We start from the raw sequence: 7,159 nt of genomic DNA on the forward strand, positions 1-7,159 counted from the left end.
TAATGACAGATTTAAACTTGTGCAGGAGTTTCTGTGTCCTGTGGTTGGCATTGTAATGCAGCTCAGTCATGTGAATAATGATTGGAGTGTACCTTAAAATTCAGAAAAGTATAGTTTTGCCTTATTATGTCAAGTGTTGCATCAATGTTTTTTCACAGGAGTTAGCAGACTTGGAATTTGAGTTAACAGCTCTTTCAGCTTCAGACAAGCTTAGTCATGCTGAACCATACTATAGGACCAGTGCAGTGGCCCACCTAGACACACAAACAGATAAGGAGATCTGGTACTATATGACTTACCTACTCACTCAGGGATACGAAACACATGCTACAAGGTAACAAAGGATGACTAAACAGAACATCAGATCTTAAATGAGCAATAGCGAAACCTTTTTTTAACTATTTAAATGTGCTTACATTCCTCAAGTCCCAGTTCCAGTCAGTCACAAGCATAACATTAAATGATTGTTTTCTACTTTTATAATTATTGTAGGTAGAATTTAAGTAAAATAGGGATTGATGATTGATGATGACATTTTTTAAAAGATCCTTATACTGTAGTATTTTAATACTGCAATGTAACAAGTAAAGTTTTATTCCATGCTGAAAAGAGAAGAAAGGAAACACAATATTTTGGCTCTTCAGTTCAGTGGACTGTTATAGCCAGCAGCCATGTCACCCTGTAACTTACAATTGGCAGCCCACTGAAGGTAGGCAGGTGTGAGCCTGGTCAGTACCTGCATGGGAGAACTCCTGGGAAAAACTAAGGTTGCTGCTGGAAGAGGTGTTAGTGAGGCCAGCAGGGGGCGCTCACCCTGCGGTCCATGTGGGTCCTAATGCCCCAGTATAGTGACGGGGACACTATACTGTACACAAGTGCCGTCTTTCGGATGAGACGAAAAACCGAGGTCCTGACTCTCTGTGGTCATTAAAAATCCCAGGGTGTTTCTTGAAAAGAGTAGGGGTGTTCTCCTCCCCCCTTACTCAGACGGCAGGCGGAGAGACGCGCCGGTTGGAGTATTCTTGGTCACATTTAATTTCGTGTTGATGCGGGATTAACGCTAGGATGAGAGAGAGTTCAGTGGACTGTTATTATTAAAAACTACCAGTAGATGGGGCCATTTTCGTAGACATTACGTCAATAAAGACATGAAATATCTAGAAAACAGTACTGCATATGCTTAGATGTCATCGTGAGTGTGCATATACTGTAATTGTAAAGAGACATTGTTTAGGTTCTAATAGTTTGCAAAATCAGTCTTATTACCTTATTAAACTAGGTAGCTTTAAAGCAAAAATAGGTTTTACTATCAAATCTTCTACTAGCAGCTAGAAGATATAAGGCTAAATACAGTACATAGTTCTGTATTAAACGGTAACATCACAGTAAAGGAATGAGTGTTACAGGTGCTAGAACTCCTTAAGATAAAACTAATACCCAGGACCTGATGGTATTCCACCACTTGTACTTAAGGAAATAAGATATACTACATATATAAAAACGGTGCAACACTCACTCAAGACAGGAGTAATGTTCAAAAACTGGAAAATTGCAAATGCAGCACCCATCCATAAAAAGAGTGACAAAACTGAACCAAATCATTAATAAGAAATCAATCTTCTAATATATGTATGTTTATGGAAAACAGAATTAAACTAGATGACCATGCACATGCAATAAGAGTCTACTGAACAGTCAATGTGGGTTTAGAAATGGCAGAACTTATTACCTTAGATCCCAAATATCTGAGAGTCTAGATAACAGATAGAAATAAAGCATGTGATATGGTATACTGCAATTACTCCAAGCAGTACCCATGCATTTGTTCTCAGCATGCAAGTTAATGTTTGTCTTTGAAATAAGAAATGGTGAATGAATAGGAAACAGGGTACAGATAAGGGGTGAATGGTGAGTGCTTAAATTGGGGAGTCATTAGTGGAATACCACAGGGATTTGTATTAGGCTTAATTTAAGATAATCATTGAGATCCTGATAGAGTTTGTAATCTGATCAAGTTTGCGTTTGATACCAAGGAAAGGATAAGAGACAATGCAGAGCCTGCAAAGGAAATTTAAAAAAAAAGCCTATAGACAAAATTCAAGACTGTTCACTTGATAGATTAAATTTAGCGTAGAAATGTGCAAAATATGGGTAACCAAAACATGAATTATAGATAGATAATTAAGTTGGCAAATTCTGAGCTTCTAGAAGCTACTTATGGAAAAGACCCAGGCTTTATGTGAACACATTATTTTAATCTACTAGACAATGTAGACTTGCTTTAACTGTAAAATTTAAATCAAGGGATGTAATTAAAATTATGCAATGCATTAGCATGACCCTATTTAGTACACTTTGGTCACAATAACTAAAACAAATATATTGCTGGTATCAGCCCGTAGAAGAGCAATCAAATACATTTTGGGGTTTAAAACGGTATGCTTTACTCTGACAGGCTAAAAGAGATCAACCTGTTTTAGCCATACATAAAACAGAGGCAACTATGAAGGGACCTGAATCAAGCATTCAAAATCCTTTAGGGACCTGGCAAAGGCAGTCAATCCATTGGACTTCTTCAGAAGCATCAGTCAAATGCAAACCAGAAAGCACAAGGGCCAAAATATGGGCAAGTGCATGTCAAACTGTGAGCAGGTGGCACTTCTTTACAACAAGCACTTTAGACGTTTTGATCATGCTTTCCAGCCACTTGGCTGAAGTAAATACACTAGCCTCTAGCTTGATGCGCCAAATGGTCTGATCTAATCTTAAAATACTCTTATATCCTTGAGCTTTGAGTTGTTTAATTCAGCTAATGATATTGTAAACTAGCTGAACATAACCTCTTTGTCAATCTATGATGGATCAAAAAGGAAGCCCGAAGGACAGGGCAGGAAGGGAATTACCCAGTACATACCTGAACATGTTTTTAGCAACGTGCAATACATTGCTTGTGGCAGTATGATGTTTTGCTGACGCCTTTACTGCTTCTCCTCAGCAACTATTTTCATATTATTCATTTTTAGGAAACATGTCTGGCCTGTCATACTGTGATTAATTTTGTGCCACTAGTCTATTTTGTGAATACAGTGACTTAGTTGTAGTTATGGAAAATAATGAATGACATCTATGAGTTGGTGGAAAACTGAACAACCTTATAAGGCTTTAGCTTGTTAATAGGATGTACACAAATGCTTTTTAATAGTCACAGGAAGGCAATGATATCTCCAGTAAAATGAATTATTGAAGTGTATTAATAGTATGTTCATTACATCAAGAGAATGTGGATGGCCAGATTTATCATGAACTCTTTGTGTGTAGTTTTGAAAATGCTTGGGTGGCTTTTGGGCTACAGACAAATTGTTCTTGAGATTGAGATTGAGTGAAAGTAATCAATGAGTAAACTGGACATTAACCTGCGCTGAATATTCACTGTAAATTATCACCCTAAGGTCTTCAAAATTCAAAAATTAAGCTGCATCTCAAAACTATTTCATTACATTTATTGGAGGCATAGAGGTTGAACAGAACAGAACTGTGGTAAGCAGCTCTGTCCCACAGCTCTTGGATCTTGAGTTTGATTCTGGGCTCCGACAGTGTAGAGTTAAAATGATCTCCCCATGTTCATTGGGATTTCTACAGTTGCTCCCGATCTTCCCACTTTCACAGTCATGCTGGCTGGATTGAATTGGATATATGCTACAGTATAATCCTGTGATGAACTGCTGTCCCCTCCAGGCTGAGAGCTGTCTTATTCTCATTTTTGTTCCATGTCGCTGACACTCTTACCAGGACAATCAGCTTCCTGATAATGAATGGATGGGCTTTTGGTTCTTGTTGTTTATATGCTGTCTTTTATTCTTTTCTCAATAGGAATCTATACTTTGCACTCAGGTGCCAACATTAACCCTTCTAATCAAATTCTGAATATGAACAGCTGTAACGTGAAAGTGGATCTATTCAGTAATACAAGATCTGAAAGAAACTGAAATTAATAATGACAAAACAAATTTTTGGAAGCTGAAGTCTGAAGCTCTTTCTGGCATCTTGACTTTTTAGATTTCTTATCCTGCACAGGTCACCTTGGCCACACAGCCCAGGCTGGCAAGACCTTGGAAAGCTGGTCCAGGTCCGTTGGTCTTGGTGTGGGACTTACCCCATCTTCAGTGGCTACAGGGGGCAGCACCAGGCTGTGGTTTAGGATCTAGCAGAGGAAGAGGTTTAGGAAAGCAGTGAGCATAGTTCATGGCAATGGGGGGGGGGGACCTAGAATACCAGATTCTTTCGAGGCGACGCCAGACTGAGTCCCTAGAGACCGCTTGGCATAAGTGTCAGGCCTTGGCCCCAGGTCAGAACATAGACCAGACCAATAGACGGCAGCATGCTGCAGTCATGAGTTTAGGTGCAGTGGATATCCATGAGGGCCACCAGGAGCTCAGGCCTGGATTGGAGTCAAGGTCTGGAAATATGTAGCCCTTCTCTGTGGAGCTTAAGGTCAATTTAAGCTCTGCCTATACAAATGAGAAACACTGTGCTCTTCTGCCAAGTAACGTACTAAAAGATGTGGATACATAATAGTAATATTATTTGCTCTTCAGATGGCAGCAGCTTGCAAAAGTGACTTTAATTAAGCAGCCTTATGTTGACTAGAACTGGTTCTTCTGAGGAATGAAGTCAGTTTTCTTCTCTTTACTATATACAATTTGCAGTTTTTGTAAACAACAGGAGACCGAAATAAAATAGATTTAGAGCTTCATTCAACACACACAAATTAACTTTTAAATTGCTTTTTAAAACATTATGTGCTAATAATGTTTTCAACCACAATGAATTATGAGTACAAAGAAATGTTCACATACTTGTAGAAACTTGCTGAACCAAGCCTAGTGCTTTTAAACAACAGTCATTTTCTTTAGATAAATAATGTCCTGAAGGAGAAATAAACAATGGGTACTCCAGGTGGTGCTGAACACTGAAATCATGTGTTCACTGAATGTTACCTGTCTTTCAGAAAAGGTCTACCTCTGTAAAATGTCATCTTATCAATTATCTATAGAATAGTTCCCAGTGTTCATAATATGTGGTTAGGCCAACTAATGTGCTGATCAATAAAACTGTATATTTAAAAATGAATTATTTTTCAAATGTTTTTTTGAGGTTACAATTCCATAATTTGTTCTCTTAAAACTGAAGTGAGAAACGTTTATTACACAGCAAACTTCTTTTGTTTAGATTCATGCTAACCTTTACCTTTGGGATGTAAGATGAACATTTTAAAGCTCTTTCTACAGTATCCCTTTCAATAGCAGTATTAGCATATTAACTATGTACCTTTTAATCATTTACAATTCTATGGAATCGGATTTCTATTCAAATAAACACAATTTCAAAGCAGACCTTGGTATTATATTTTTAATATAAAGGAGGTCTTGCATGTAGCCTAAAGGTGATTTCAGAGTTTAAATTGACAAGTACCATATAAGCTAAAGTAAACTATTTCCATTTTAATTAAATAATTGCTGCAATAGCTCTTGTTGAGTGATGTATTCTTAACATTTTTATTCAATGTCTTTGCTATTTTATTAAAAATACCCTGCATTTAATTGGTTACCTTTCTACTCTAAATATCAGTCTTGTTAACTGGAGGTAATGTACAGTAACTCATTTTTCTTGTATATTGTATATCTTCTTGTATTCTTCTTGTATATCTTCTATATTTTATCATTTGTTTGATGTTAAGAATAATTATTTTGGTATTTTTAGATATAATAATACAATAGGTCATTTAAGCTTTATTGGCTCTCAGTTGCAAAAAAATGTTCCAGCTTCAGGACTTTTTCCACTGTTTTTCCACTATTATAGATGGTAAAATTTCCTTTCTACAATATACAGAATATGGTAAATCCAAAAGATAAGATATAATTCAAAATGTACTGTGTGTCCGTCACTACTATATTTCCTGTATTTCATAATTACAAATAAAAGATAAAATACACTTAAAAGAAATCTAATTCATATGACAGATTAACATACTGAACATGTGTTCAGTGCTTCTGTAGGTTTTGTACTGAACTAAACTTCCAGAAATTACAAATAAACAAAAACAATTGTATACAATAGTTCATTTGAATGTAGATCTGAAATCATGCTTTAATGGGATATTTCAAAACCTTTGTTGCCATTAGGTTATACCTCTTGATTTTAGAGCTCAATAGGTCCTGTTTGTGGAGTGAGCTTGTACTTCATTTTTTCAAACCCCTGTGGCTGGGGTTCTAAGTCATGTACGCTGTGTGCACACATACAGGTAGGGCTGTGCAATGAGTGTGCTATGACAATCACCCTGAGAATGCAAATGTACTCGTCTTGCAAATGTACTTGGAATGAGAGAATGATGCTGAAAAAGACAAATAAAAATAAAAAACTGGTGACATTTAACCTGCTCGAAATGAAATACATCTTGAAAGAAGATTTAGCAAATTTATAAGGAACAAGTAATAGGTTTATTCCATGCTGAAAAAAAGAAGAGAGAAAAAAAAACACAACGTTTCGGCTGTGGAGCCTTCTTCAGATGTGAGAGAGACAAGGCAGTAAATTTAGCAAATTTATGTTGCCTTTATATTAAGGCCAAGAACATTGCTTAGATTTTTCCTTATATAGTATATTATTTTATCTTATTAAATTTGGACATATGTTGTCAGTGTATTGTAGGAATCCAAGGTTCATCTTTAATAAAAACTGATTTATATTTAGTTGATTATATTGTTCACTAATAACACATCCTTTCAAAAGGTTTTTTTTTAATCTTTTAAAACAATTAAATCATTTTAATAGAGTTAAACATACTTTTATGACCCTTATAAGAATTTGATAGAGATCATAATCACAATAATTATGTGATTCATCAATATTTGCCACCCATAACTGTAATGTATAATTAGGTCTGTCTCTCTCACACATCACACACACCTTATCTATGATAAGGGGCAAACAGAAAAAGTGTATAGATGATTTATGTGAAATGTACAGTACTGTAATCAGTCTTTTATATCTAACCCCTATTCTTATAAAGAGAAAGGTGACAAAACAGAGGCAGTTCCCATGCTGTGGAGGCGGACCTTTCCTAGTTTAAATTGTGATGTTCAAATCAACAGTGCTCTCATAG

This window comes from Atractosteus spatula, chromosome 8 (genome assembly GCF_055471065.1).
Source record: "Atractosteus spatula isolate fAtrSpa1 chromosome 8, fAtrSpa1.hap1, whole genome shotgun sequence".
Lineage (NCBI taxonomy): Eukaryota > Metazoa > Chordata > Actinopteri > Semionotiformes > Lepisosteidae > Atractosteus > Atractosteus spatula.